Below are 15442 nucleotides of genomic sequence, written 5' to 3'. Positions count from 1 at the left end.
TAGGGTTCTGAGTGTTGTCTATCTGGACATTAGCCAGACCTTTGACTCTGGTCTGGGAGGTTAGTTCTGAGAGATGGAATCCAAGGGAGATAATTGATTGGTTTCATAATTGCCTCAGTATCAGGAGGCAGAGGCTGGTGGGTTGACGGTTATACCTCAGACTGGAGGTCTCTGTTAAGTGGTGTTCCACTGCACACCGGGACCTTTGTTGTTCGTAATTTATATAAACAATAACCATGTGAATCATAGTTCACCGGATCTGACACCTTAAGGAGATACAGTGGTGAAGTTGGTGTTGTTTGACCTGCTGTCCTTCATCATTCATGGCACAAAGTATAAGAGTTGAGAAGATACATTATAGATATACAAGTCTTTGGAGAGGACTGACTGGGGAGACTGACTATAGTTTGGATCACCCTGTTATAGCAAAGATGTTCCTAAACTAGAAAGAGTGCACAGAGAAAAATAAATATCAGATGGTTGCTTAGACCTGGGGAGTCAGAGTTAGAAGGACAGGTTGTATGGACTAGTGTTACGAATGAGGAGCAACTCTGATGGGCAGAAGGGTGCAATGTCGCCCCCCCCCTCTTTTTGACAATCACAAAATCACTACTATTTTGGGTCTGATACCAAGTAAATGAAAGGGTGACAACGCAGAGATTCACAAAAGTGGAATGTCTCCTCCTAACAAAGCGGAACGGAACCACTGATTACTGCTATTGTCTCTTGGAGAAGGATTGTGTATTGAGTACTGTTCTATTCATTGAAACTCCTCAGGGGGCAACCAGAGTGGTCTGGTTGATGGGTTGTATCATCCCAACCTGATTGACACCTGAGACCCCGTGAGTGGGGATAAAAGTAAGGTCTGGGGAAACACCCCTCAGACGCACCAGGAGAGACACTACGAGACCAGTGGGGGCTTGTGTGTGTGTCCACCCTTGCCTGGGTGATGAGTCCGCCACGGAAGAACGGTCTCGCTAAAGGACGGAGGGGTCATACATGAATGCCCACAACAACAACGCATCGACAGATCAAGAGCGAAAAGGGAAGTCAGCAGGTCAATAGCTGTTTCTCTCTCTCTCCAACAATTGCAACATAGTGACCAACAAACCACCGCAACCTGCATGAAAAGAACTGAACTTTATATTTCCTTTGGCCAATTCATTATCCCCTAGACAACGATAGAGCTTATTTCTTATTGATTATTATTATACCCACACTTTTAGGTTTAGTATTGATGACATATATTATCTGTATATTTGCATTGATATTATTTTTGTGTTTTTTTACTAATAAATACTGTTAAATCTAGTATCATCAGACTTCAACGGATACTCCTATCTTTGCTGGTAAGACACCCAGTTACGGAGTTCGTAACACTAGTATTTTATTCCCTGGAGCAGAGCAGATTCAGAGGTGATCCCAGTAGAGGTATGGAGATCATGGGGAGCACAGACAGGGTAAAAACACTGTTTTTTTCACAGGAAATGGCTGGTAAAAACAAGAAGGTAGGTGTTTCAGATCAGACATAATGGGCAGAGGGTAGTCTGTATTTTGAACAAACTGCCAGTGATTGTGGCAGACACATTAGAAACATTTTAAAATCTTGTGATCCGAGCTGGTTGCCACATCTCAGGAACGACAGTTTCAGTTATAAGATGAGGATGTACAAACACAGATTGTTTACAAACTGTGTTTGTTCAATCTCCCTTTATGTCTCTTGATTCAAAGGCCTTGCAGAGACCTTTAAAATGGATAAGGCGGACAAGAGTCTTTTACACAGGCAGCCAATGTCAAATACTCAAGGGCAGAGCTTCAATTTAAAAGTGGGAGAGGGATTGGTTCAAATAGATTGAGCAGGTGAGTTTCTATTTTTCTCAGAGACTGATGGCTGCCAGGGAAAGGTTCAAGCTGATACACTGGTAATGTTGAAGAGGTGTTTAGTCAGGCAGGAACAGGCAGGGAATGGAGAAGCCCATTCCATCCCCTCTCATTCTTCCAAAGGGCAGCCAGTACAGACCGACCCCATTTCAGTTTGGTCCCTGCCACCCCGCTGGGGGTGGGGGGGAAGGAAGCCTCAACGCCACCCCTGGGAACAGGGCGTTCCCCCTCCCTCTCCCGCATCCATTCCCGAGGAAACGAGTCACAGACAGAGTGCAACATGCAACAACCGAGGGAATCTGCAGATGCTGGAAATCTGAACTACACACACAAAATGCAGGAGGAACTCAGCAGGCCAGACAGCATGTATGGGAAAGCATGTATCGGGCTGAAGGGTCTCGGACCGGGTCTTCCACTGTACTTTTTTTTTCCATAGACGCTGCCTGGCCTGCTGAGTCCTCCAGCATTTTGTGAGATATAAAGCTGGAGAGATTTGAAAACTAATGCTGAGACGTTTAATATGAACAGACTGATTGCTGACAATTTTAACTACATTGGTAAGGCACAGTGAGTTTTGGAGATATTGTGGGTATTAATGGCAGAAAATAAAGAGTTAATAGATAAAAGACGTTTTAGGCACCAGCCTGATAACATGTGGGGTTTCACACTGCTGGCGTAGCGTCTACAGGTCTGGTCGACACACTGTAGAAAGAAAATTATCACTGGAATGGGTAACCTGGGGCTCTGGTCCCCGTCCCCTGCCAATCCCAGGGAACAGGAATGAACCTCCCTGACAGTGTGGAGCAGGTTTACTGGGAGGTTCTTTGGGATGGAACCAATCTGATGTAAGACCATAAAATATAGGAGCAGAGTTTGACCCTCTGGCCCATTAAGACAGTACTTCCATTTCATTATGGCTGATCCATTTCCCTCTCAGCCCCAATATCCTGACGTCCCCTTAACCCATCATGCCCTGACAAACCAACAATGTATCAACCTCTACCTGAAATATACCCAATGTCGGCCTCTTCAGCTGCCTTTGGCATGGAAGTCCACAGATTAACCACTCTCTGGATAAATAAATTCCTCCTCATCTCCATTTAAATGGACGTCCCTCTAGTCAGAGGCTGTGCCCTCTGTTCCTAGACTCCCCCTCTATAGAAAACATCCTCTTCAGATCCACTCTACCGTGGCCGTTCAACATTCAACCGGTTTCAAAGCAATCCCTTCTCATCCTTATAAATTCCAGTCAGTTCAGGCCCAGCATAATCAAATGGTCTTCATATGATAACCCTTCAATCCGGGAATCATTCTCGTGAACTTCCTCAGAACCCTCTCCAATGTCAGAGTACCTTTCTTAGATAAGGGGCCCAGAATTGCTCACAGTACAAACGAACCTCAAGGAACCTCCTCTGCTACAAAGTTCCTTTGCACATCAGATTTTCATTTTTCTTTCCCCTTAGAGCAATTGTCTATCCTTTTATTTTTTTTACCAATGTCCATGACCATAAACTTCTCAACATGGTATTCCACCTGCCAGATCTTTGCCTATTCTCACAATCTGTCTAAGCCCTTCTGTAGCCTCTCTGCTTCCTCGGCACTGTCTTCCCCCGACCTATTTTGAACTGAAAATGGCCCCGAAGCCACCATTTCTGTCATCCAAATTATTTACATATACTATAACATAAAATGCCATTAGCCATTGTGTCAACCAGAAAAGGCTCCCTTTATGCCACTCTTTGCTTCCTGCCAATCAGCCAAGTCGTAATCCATGCTCGTATCTTTCCTGTGTCATAGGCTCTTAATTTAAGCAGCCTCATGTGTGGCACCTTGTCAAAGGCCTTCTAAAAATCCAATTGCACAAGACACACCCACCCATTGATTCTCTTGTCTATCCTGCTTATTTCTTCAAGCAATTTCAACACATTTGACAGGCAGGATAATCCTCTAAAGTAGTGGCCACCAACGTTTTTAAGCCCAAGATCCCCTACCTCGGCCTTAGTGAAAGGCAAGATCAACTCCAAATTGATTAGTTACATGCAGTCGCACCGGGGCAGAAAGAATGGAAGTAATACCCCACAACCTGGAAGTAGAAATACACCGCAGACTGGTTTAATATTGACAATATTCTTGTGGACCGGCCGACGGGAGGGTGGACGGGATGGGATGACGGGAATGAAGCAGGTTCCTTATGTCCAGTCTATCCCGCAATTTAGTTTTCGCGAATCTCAGCACTTAGCGGATGTCCCGCGCTGCTCACATTTTTTCCTCTGGGAAAAACTCAGTGGGTTCAGGTTTAAGTGCAGGGTGCTTGGACTCAAGGTACCGAAGCAGTTTTGAGAGCTTCATTGCCTCATTAGACAGCCTCCGGGCCCGAACTCCAGCCTCTGCCCTCCCGCTGCCAGACGCCCTGGCCAGGTGCATCCGGTCGCGGGTTGGGTGAGAGGACAAGTTAAGGGCCCGAGGTCCTCGTGCCGGGGACGCGGCGGTCACAGTTAGAACAGAGCGACCGACCGAGTGAGGAGAGCGACAGGCCCGCGCTCGCCCCCCTTGTAGGATCTATTGGCCGACAAAAATTTGTTTCAGTAGATCGCAGCGAGGTAGCTGTTCTGATACATACGAAACCTTGAGCCCAAATCAGGTTGTCTGCTAATATTTTAGCACCGGGTTCCCCACGAACATTCGGTGTGCTAAACAGGTTTAGAGGCGGTTCCCATCTGTCCGCGCTCCAGGCCAATAGCATCGGCGATTCTCGCTGGCTGTGCTCTGGGCCAGCAGCATCGGCGCTTCCCACCAGCCGCGCGAGGCGAACACTGGCGCGAGGGTGTCACTGCATTTAGGCGACTGATGACCTCATGTGAGTTCAAGTTCAAAAGTCAGTGTGACAGGGACTGAGGGAAGGTGCAGCTGACTCATATTGTTTCCTCACGGCCCGGTTGTTGGGGACCACTGGGGACACTGTGTCGTGCGGGGGAGCTATGCGCATGCGCACTGAGCAGAAAGAATGGAGCTAAAACCCCGCAACCCGGAAACAATCTCTCAACAATATTTATGTATTTATTTTTCTTTTCTTTTTTGGGATCGACTGGGAAAGTCTCAAAGATCGACCAGTCGATTGCGATCGACGGGTGGGCGACCACTAATCTGGATGATGGGGTGGTAAATTGGATTAGTAAGTATGCAGATGATACTGAGATAGGTGGCGTTGTGGATAATGAATTAGGATTTCAAAGCTTGCAGAGATATTTAGGCCAGTTAGAAGAGTGGGCTGAAAGATGGCAGATGGAGTTTAACGCTCATAAGTATGAGGTGCTACATTTTGGTAGGACTAATCAAAATAGGACATAGATGGTACATGGTAGGGCATAGAGGAATGCAGTAGAATGGAGTGGTCTAAGAATAATGGTGCATCAATCCCCGACGGTGGATTCTCATGTGGATAGAGTGGTGAAGAAAGCTTTTGGTATGCTGGCCTTTATAAATCGGAGCATAGAGTATAGGAGTTGGGATGCAATGTTAAAATTCTACAAGGCATTGGTAAGGCCAAATTCGGAGTATCGTGTACAGTTCTGGTCACCGAATTATAGGAGAGATGTCAACAAAATAGAGAGAGTACAGAGGAAATTTACTAGAATGTTACCTGGGTTTGAAAACCTAAATTACAGAGAAAGTTTGAACAAGTTAGGTCTTTATTCTTTAGAGCATAGAAGGTTGATAGGGAACTTGATAGAGGCATTTATAATTATCAGGGGATAGATAGAGTTGGTGTGGATAGGCTTTTTCCATTGAGAGTAGGGGAGATTCAAACAAGAGGACATGAGTTGAGAGTTAAGAGGCAAAAGTTTAGGGGTAACACAAGGGGGAACTTCTTTACCCAGAGAGTGGTAGCTGTGTGGAACAAGATTCCAGTAGAAGTGGTAGAGGCAGGTTTGATATTGTCATTTAAAAAAATTGGATTGGTATATGAACAGGAAAGGAATAGAGGGTTGAGGGCTGTGTGCAGGTCGGTGGGACTAGGTGAGAGTAAGCGTTCGGCACGGACTAGAAGGGCTGAGATGGCCTGTTTCCATGCTGTAATTGTTATAAGTTATATATAACCCTTAGGAGGCAGTGATCACAGTGTCATTGAGCCCAACTTGAAATTGGACAGGGAGAGAGTACAGTTTGACATGGCAGTGTTTTAGTGGAGTAAAGCTAGGAACAGTGTTATGACAAAGGAGTTGGCTGAAGTAAATTAGAAGGAGATGCTGGCAGAGATGGCAGCTGAGCAGCAAAGGTGAGTTTCTGAGAAAAATGAGGGAGGTGCAGGATAAATGTATTGCAGAAACAAATAAATACTCAAATGGCAAAACAGTACAAACGTGGCTGACAAGGAAGTCAAAGCTAATGTAAAACGAAAAGGAAGGGCATACAACAAAGAAAAAAATTCAGAATACAGAGGATTGGGAAGCTTCTAACACCTTACACAGATAAAGAGGATAAAGATTAAATCTGCAAGCAAGCTAGCAAATATTATCAAAGTGATTCGTTGAAGCTTTTTCAAGTATGCAAAACATAAAGGAGAGCTGAGACTGGATACTGGATTGCTAGAAAATCAGGCCAGAGGAAGAATAATGGGGTGGGGGGGGGGAGGAGATGGCAGATGAATTAAATGAGTATTTGTCATCAGTGGAAGTTACTAGCCGTGTGCCAGATTTTGAAGGGAGTGAGGGGAGAGAAGGGAGTGCAGTTATTATTATAAGGGAAAGGTGCTCAAAAAGCTGAAAGACCTGAGGGTATATAAGTCACCTGGACCAGATGAACTGGACCCTAGGATTCTGACAGAGGTAGTGGTAGAGATTGTGGTGCCATTAGTAATGATCTTTCAAAACGCATTGGACTCTGGCGTGGTGCTAGGGGACTGGAAAATTGCAAATGTCACTCCACTCTTTAAGAAAGGAGGAAGGCGGCAGAAAGGAAATTATAGACCAGTTAGTCTGACTTCAGTGGTTGGGAAGATGCTGGAGTTAATTGTTAAAGATGAGGTTATGGAGCATTGGAAACACAGGACAAGAAAGGACAAAGTCAGCATGGTTTCCTTCAGGGGAAATCTTGAATGATGAACCTGTTGGAATTGTTTGAAGAGATTACACGCAGGATAAATAAAGGGGATGCAACGGATGACATATATTTGGACTTTCAAAAGGCTTTTGACAAAGTGCCACACACGAGGCTGCTTACCAAGTTAATAGCCCATGGTATTACAGGAAAGCTACTGGCGTGGTTAGAACATTGGCTGATTGGTAGAAAGCAGCATGTTAGCAAGTGGGAATAAAAGGATCCTTTCTGGTTGTCTGTCAGTGGGTAGTGGTGCTCCACAGGGGTCGGTGTTGGGACCACTTACTGTATATCAATGATTTAAATGATGGAATAGATGGATTTGTTGCAAGTTTGCAGATAACAAGAAGGGCAGGTACTGTTCAGGAAACAGGTCGGCTGCAGAAGTTCTTTGACAGATTAGGAGAATTGGCAAGACAATGGTAAAGGAAATACAATGTTGGAAAATGCATGGTCGTGCACTTTGGTAGTAGAAATAAATGTACAGACTATTTCCAAATAGGGAGAAAATCCAAAAATCTGAGATGCGACGGGACTTGGAAGTCTTTGTGCAGACCAACCCAAAGATAACTTGCAGGTAGAGTCAGAGGTGAGGAAGACAAAAGCAATGTTAGCATTCACATCAAGCGGTTAGAATACAAGAGCAGGGATGTGATGCTGAGACTTTATAAGGCATTGGTGAGGCCTCACCTTGAGTATTGTGAAGAGTTATGGGCTCCTCATCTAAGAAAAGATGTGCTGGCACTGGAAAGGGTTCAGAACAGGTTCACAAGGGTGATTCTGCGAATAAAACGGTTATCATACGAGGAATAGCTCTGGGTCTGTACTCGCTGTAATTTAGGATGGGGGGGGGAATTTCTTTTCGAATGTTGAAAGGCCTGGACTGAGTAGCTGTGGAAAGGATGCTTCCTATGGTAGGAGAGTCTAGGATGAGAAGGCACAATCTCAGGATAGAGGGCTGTCCATTTAAAACAATTTATAGTCACAGGCTGCTGTGGAGGCCATGTCCTTGGGTGTATTTAAGGCAGAGCTTGATAGGCTCATGATTGGACACAGCATCAGACTTTGCAAGGAGAAGACCAGGGAGTGGGGATGCAAAGGGCAAAAAGGGTCTGCCATGATTGAATGGGAGAGTAGACTCGACGGGCCAAATAGCCTAATTCTGCTGCTATGTCGTACGGTCTAACTCAGTAAATCCAAGAAAGACCACACCCAACAGGGTGGCCAAATCACCAATGTGCAAACGATAATAACTTGTGTAAATACAAGAGAGAAAATAATAATGTCATAACTAGATAAATAGAGACCATGAGATGCAGAATCCTTGAAAGTGAATTGGTAGATTGTGGGCACAAGGAAATCTGCAGATGCTGGAAATTCAAGCAACACACACAAAATGTTGGTGGAACACAGCAGACCAGGCAGCATCTATAAGGAGAAGCACTATCGAAGTTTCAGGCCAAGACCCTTCGTCAGGAGTAAGTGAAAGGAAAGATAGCAAGAGATTTGAAAGTAGCAGGGGGAGGGGAAAATGCAAAATGATAGGGGAAGACCGAGGGGGTGGGTTGAAGCTGAGGCCCGTAAAGGAGATTGGCAAAAGGGGTACAGAGCTGGAGAAGGGAAAGGATCATTGGACGGGAGGCCTAGGGAGAAACAAAGGGGGAGTGGAGCACCAGAGGGAGATGGAGAACAGGCAGAGTGATGGGCAGAAAGAGAGAAAACAAAAGGAGGGGGATAAACAACTAAATATATCAGGGATGGGGTAAGAAGTGAAGGAGGGGCATTAACGGAAGTTGGACAAGTCAATGTTCATGCCATCAGGTTGGAGGCTACCCAGCCGGTATATAAGGTGTTGTTCCTCCAACCCGAGTGTGGCTTCACCTTGACAGTAGAGAGTTGAGTATCTCTTACTATTTTCCTTTCAGTTAGTCCTGACGAAGGGTCTCAGCCCAAAACGTCAACAGTGCTTCTCCTTGTAGACGCTGCCTGGCCTACTGTGTTCCAGCAGCATTTTGTGTGCATTGATAGATTGTGGGAAACAGTTCTGCGGTGAGTTAAGTGAAATTAAATGCAGTTATCTCCACTGGTTCTGGTTTAGGGTGACATCAGTGAATCTCTTTTTCTGGTAAACAAATAGCCTGTAACTTCCCTTTCGACTTGGAGGCAATTTGATGTGGCAGGACCGACGTCACAGAAAGTGAGGAAAACCCGAAGTACGGTTGATTAAACTCCGGGCTGAAATGGAAAAGTCAGGTACAGGCCAAATCGAGGTGGCGGGGACCAGGCCCGAGATCGTATCAAAGCAACTGAACCCAGTGTTTGGACAACAATTTAGACAAGGGGCCAGATTGAAAAGGTCAGGTTGTTCTGGCCGAGGCCAGGGACAAGCCGGTTCAGTTCGCTTCTCCACTCTGCACTGAACTAAGCATCTGTGCACAAACTCTCTTTGAGCATTTCAGTTCAAAATGCTACAGAATTTGCTTGTGTTTATTGTTTGCAGGATTTGTCTTTCTTTCTGCACATTGGGTGTTTGATGGTCTTATTTTATTAGTGGCTTCTTTTGGCTTTCTTTGTTTCATGACAGCCTGTTTGAAACAAACCTCAAAGTTGTATAATGTATACGTACTTTAATAATAAATTTACTTTGAACATTGATTCAAAAACCTGATGCTTGAAGGATAAAATAAGGACAAAAAATATAAACAACTCAAAAGTGATTCTCTTCTAATTACAGGCCAGGATGCAGAAGAGCGGAAAATGACAAATATCCTTCACCTTTTTAAGAATTGCAATAGGGACAAGACGAGAAACTATACCCTGGTGACTCTTACATTAGTGGTAGGGATATTATAAATTGCTGATATTACTAGAAAAGATATTTAACGATAGGATCAGCTTGCATCTGAAAAAGCATAAACAATTTCAGAGTAGCCAATATCACTTTACATGAGCAACGTCAACTCTTGCAAACATGGCCGAACGTTTTAAGTGACAAATTCAATTGATGAGAGCTGGGTAGTGGGTACAGGATACAAGGACTTTGGTAAAGCTTTCAACAAGAGTCCCACAACAAGATCCACAGCATGGAGGCACATGACTCAAAAGAAATTTGGTAGAGTATTGTGTTGCCTTTATGGCAGTTATTTAGTTTATAATATTTTCGCTTAGTAATTCATTTGTTAGTATTTTCTAGTTAGAATTAGAATTGTTTAAAGTATATTCATTGCCTGTAAAATATATTGGCATGTGATGACGTCAAATCCGGTTTCGCCGCGTCTTGTGGGAAAATACCGGTTTGGGATCGATGCAAGGGCGGGGGCTCGCACGAGGGAGACCAGAGCCAGAAGTTGTTTGTTCGCATTAGAAATCACAGTGAGAGCAATGCTGTAAGTTAATAGATAATCGATATGTTGAATTAAAATGTTAACGCCGATCCCGTTAAAAGTAACGACGGCCGATGAGGTTTATGTTTTCGTTAGTTAAAGAGTTGCGGATAGTTTGTGTTGAAGTGTATTTAAAATGGTCCAAGGCGTAGGTCGATTCCGACTGTATGCTGCACTTTAATGCAATGTAGTTGTAGTTTACCTTTACAAGTATTTACAATGTAAATGTGATATCAAGAAGGGAACAAATACTGTATCAATCTTGTATTGTTTTATCAACAGTTTTCACCATAAGTTAATGGGAAGAGTGAACAGTAAATGGTTAATCTTACTGCGACCTTGTTTTCTTTGACTACGGTTTATCTCGGCATTTAATTTGGCGTTTCATTACACCGGAGCGAGAACGCTACAGTGAAAAAGCGGCATTATCAGGTGTTTCAAGTGCTGCAATGTCATCTCGATCCAGCATCAAGTCGATGCCACCCAGCGACAAGGGCAGTAGGGCATCATCAAGTAAAGCCGCCCAGGCAAGAGCTAAAGCAGATGACGCCCATGTGCGGGTGGGCTACGTCAAGCGAGCAGCAAAATTGAAAATGGAAGCGGCTGCCAAAGAAGCCAAAATCCAGCAGGAAAGGGCTGCCAGAGAAATGGAAGCGGCCACCAAAGAAGTCGAAATCCAGAAGGAAGCGGCTGCCAAAGAAGCCGAAATCCAGAAGGAAAAGGCTGCCAGAGAAATGGAAGCGGCCACCAAAGAAGTCGAAATCCAGAAGGAAGCGGCTGCCAAAGAAGCCGAAATCCAGAAGGAAAAGGCTGCCAGAGAAGCCGAAATCCAGTTGGAAAAGGCAAGGATATCGGCAGAGTTGGAAGTGCTGGAGCTAGAAGGAGAAGAAGAAGCTGCCAAGGTGGAAGCAGAGTACATAGAAGAAGCTGAAGGATTGCAGAATCTGACCGACGTAAGATCTACTTCAGAAAGGACCAGATTGGAACGCACAAGCGACTATGTCCGATCTCAAATAGACAGGAAGGCTCGTCCTTCCTCTCCATACGTATTCGATAACATCCCATGTCATGAGGAACCTCAGGGAGGCCCGATTGCATCACATCCATACGAGGAAGACAATTTACCCTCGCAACTCCGCGATGAAGTCAAGAATGAAAGAGCTGACGACAAATACTTCTCGACACCAAACCTACAAGATTTAGTGAGAAGAGATGCAGAGGTCGAATTCAGGACAGCAAATTCCATAAGAAATGTACGCCCTCAGTAATATACGCGCCATCGTATTTCCCCAGCCCACATGCCACTTACAGTTGGTCTCATGATGCAGTATTTAGCACGACGGGATCTCGTCACTTCGGGACTGTACCAGTTTGATGATAAACCTGAAAATTACCGTACATAGTACTCCACATTCACCAACGCTATCGATGGAGTCCATCTCAGAACAACCATAAGAAACGGAGGAAATCACATTAACATTTTGGATCTTATGGCAAAATGACTGGGAAAAGAATCATGCGAACAGGTGAGACGCATACGTTCAGTGTACATCAACAAACCCGAGCTAGCCTTAAGCAAAGCATGGGAGAGACTTTGGGAGGCCTATGGGGCTCCCAGAATTATTGAAGTGGCGCTATATCGACGTCTGGAAAACTTTCCTAAGGTGTCAGCCAAAGATCACATTAAGGTAAGAGAACTCGGAGATTTACTCATGGAGATCCAAGGCGCCAAAGAAGATGGCTACTCAGCTGGTCTAGTATACCTAGATACTCCATCCGGGATTAGACAAATCGTGGACAAACTTCCATTTGGGCTGCAGGACAGGTGGCTGTCTGTTGCCTCAGAGTACAAGGAAGACCACGATGGTCGTTTTCCTCCTTTTAAGCACCTCACTAGGTTTGTGTGCAAGGAGGCGAAGAAGCGAAATGTCCCTAGCCTCACGGGTCCAGGAAGCAGTACGATTTACACCAAGCCAGGTAGATCCTCTTCGAATACTTTCAACATCAATAAACCCGTCTCAGTGCTCAAGACTGAAGCTTTTACAACTAACAATGACCCTAGCAAGTATTGTCCATTGCATGACAAACCCCACCCCCTCAAAAGATGCAGAACGTTTAGGGAAAAACCCCTTGCAGAGAGGATGGCCCTTCTCAGGGAGAAAAGAATATGTTTTAACTGCTGTTCCTCAACCTCTCGCCTTGCCAGAGAGTGTACGATCGTCCTGAAGTGTCCGGAATGTGATAGCACTAATCACGATGGGGCCATGCATCCCGGCCTGTCAACGCAAACTGACAACGCTCCTTCACCCTCACAACAGGACGGTGGGGAGGGAGAGGCTCACTCCAGGACAACAGTTGTCAGCTCGAGCTGTACAGAAGTTTGTGGTCAAGCTCAGTCAAGCCGTTCTTGTTCAAAGATCTGCCTCACTAAGGTGTACCCTTAAGGAGCCAAAGACAAGGCCATCAAAGCCTATCTAATTCTGGATGATCAGAGCAATCCCTCACTAGTCAGTCCAGAGTTCTTTAAATTGTTCAACATTGAGAGTGAGCAATTCCCATACTACCTTAGAACTTGCTCAGGCAACGTGGAAACTCAAGGAAGGAAGGCAGAAGGCGTCCAGATCGAGTCCCTGGATGGTAAAGTCGTCATCTGTCTCCCTCCGCTCTTAGAGTGCAATGAAATCATGAATAACCGCACTGAGATCCCGACACCAAGTGCGATGCTACACCAGCCACATCTCCACCACATCGCAAAACACATCCTAGAACTGGACCCAAAAGCAGAAATACTCCTGCTATTAGGGAGAGACGTTCTCCGGGTGCACAAGGTTAGGCAGCAGGTCAATGGACCACACGGCGCCCCCTTTGCGCAACGCCTGGATCTGGGCTGGGTGGTGATAGGAGAGGTGTGGCTCAGCAACGTACACAAACCGACGGTTAACACACTCAAGACCAATGTGCTAGAGAGTGGCCGCCATTCAATTTTTCAACCCTGCACAAGTTCCATGTGTATCAAGGAAGCACAACAAGGCGTTAACAAGCGCAAAGTAATCGACAAGACGCTGGGCCAGTCAGTCTTCGCTCAAACGGAGCATTATAATAAACTTGCTCCATCAGCTCAAGACATCTCCTTCTTAAAAATGATGGACACCAAAGTCTTCAGAGATGAAGCAAATAATTGGGTCGCCCCACAACCCTTCAGAGAACCACGCCAGCGCTTGCCAAATAACAAAGAGAAGGCGGTCAAGTGGTTCACGTCCTTACAAAAAACCCTGAAAAGGAAACCCGAGATGCAACAACAATACATAGCATTTATGGAAAAGATCTTCGCTGATGCACATGCCGAGGCAGCACCACCACTGCCGGAAGGCGGGGAGTGCTGGTACCTCCCAACATTTGGAGTTTACCACCCACAAAAACCCAATCAGATCAGGGTGGTCTTCGACTCCACTGCCCAGTGTGCCGTCGTCTCCCTAAATGACGTGCTTCTTACAGGCTCCGACCTTAACAATATTCTTCTCGGGGTCCTGCTGCGCTTCCGGAAGGAGAAGGTCGCAATCTTAGCGGACATCCAGCAGATGTTCCATTGCTTCTTAGTACAGGAAGACTATCGTGATTTCCTCCGTTTCTTATGGTACAAGGACAATGACATTAACAAGGAAGTTAACGAGTACCGGTTGAAAGTCCACGTTTTCGGCAATAGTCCGTCACCTGCCGTGGCCATCTATGGGCTGCGAAGAGCCATCAGAGAGGGCCCACAGGAGCACGGTGACGACACCGTTGAGTTTGCAGAAAGGCACTTCTACGTCGACGACGGCTTGATATCACTACAGACAGAAGACGAAGCAATCGATCTGCTCCGACGTACACAAGCCTCACTCGCGGAGTCAAACCTCCGCTTGCATAAGTTTGCATCAAACCGTCAGGCAGTAATGGAGGCCTTTCCACACGACTGTGCTCCAGCAATCAAAGATCTAGATTTAGATGGAGAAACCATACCCACACAAAGGAGCTTGGGTCTCCTCTGGGAGATAACGACCGACTCATTCACATTCTCTGTGCCGACCGTGATCAAACCATTTACCCGCCGTGGAGTCCTCTCCACTGTCAACAGTGTTTTCGATCCTTTGGGTCTACTGGCACCAGTTACGATTCAAGGAAGAGCCCTTCTCAGAGAACTTACATCTGAGCCCTCTGACTGGGATACTCCCCTACCTGAAGACAAGCTAAGCAAGTGGGAGGCTTGGAGAGATTCACTTCCAGATCTAAAACAGCTTCATATCCAACGTAGATACACTGCGACCTCACCCACCGAGGCAACGCACACAGAATTGTGTGTGTTTTTCGGATGCGTCCACCAAGGCCAACGGTGCTGTGGCTTACTTGAAAGTGGTCGGAAAGGACGGCCAAGTCGAAGTGGGATTTGTAACTGGTAAGGCGAAGCTCGCTCCTCAGTCCGAGCCGACAATTCCAAGGCTTGAACTGTGCGCAGCCGTCTTGGCCGTGGAAATGGCAGACCTTATCCAGGATGAGCTAGACCTAGAGTTCAACGATATCAAGTTCTACACGGATATCAAAGTCGTGCTTGGTTATATTTACAACGAATCAAAACGCTTCTACGTGTACGTTCATAATAGAGTTCAACGCATCCGCCTGTCATCAAAGCCCGAACAATGGCATTACGTACGTACCGAGGATAACCCTGCAGACCATGCATCGAGATCCTTACCTGCATCCCGCCTGGCTCAGACAACCTGGTTCACCGGACCCCCCTTTCTGTATCAGCCACCATCGGAAAGGACTCAAATGAGCGAGACATTTGAACTGATCGAACTTGAGAAAGACTCGGAAATTCGGCCGCAAATACAAACAGGAGCCACCTACCTCGAAGAATCGATACGTACTAACGAACGCTTTCGGCGGTTCTCCACTTTGAATTCTTTAGTGAGAGGACTTGCGTTCCTCATTCACATGGCCAGATCACACAAACATTCATCCCGAAACAGTAAATGTAGGGGATGGCACAAATGTACTTTGCCTTGCACCGCGGACGAATTGGCCCAGGCAAAGGACGTCATCTT

Source organism: Hypanus sabinus, chromosome 31, assembly GCF_030144855.1.
Source record: "Hypanus sabinus isolate sHypSab1 chromosome 31, sHypSab1.hap1, whole genome shotgun sequence".
Classification (NCBI taxonomy): Eukaryota; Metazoa; Chordata; class Chondrichthyes; order Myliobatiformes; family Dasyatidae; genus Hypanus; species Hypanus sabinus.
This window is presented reverse-complemented; position numbering follows the sequence as displayed.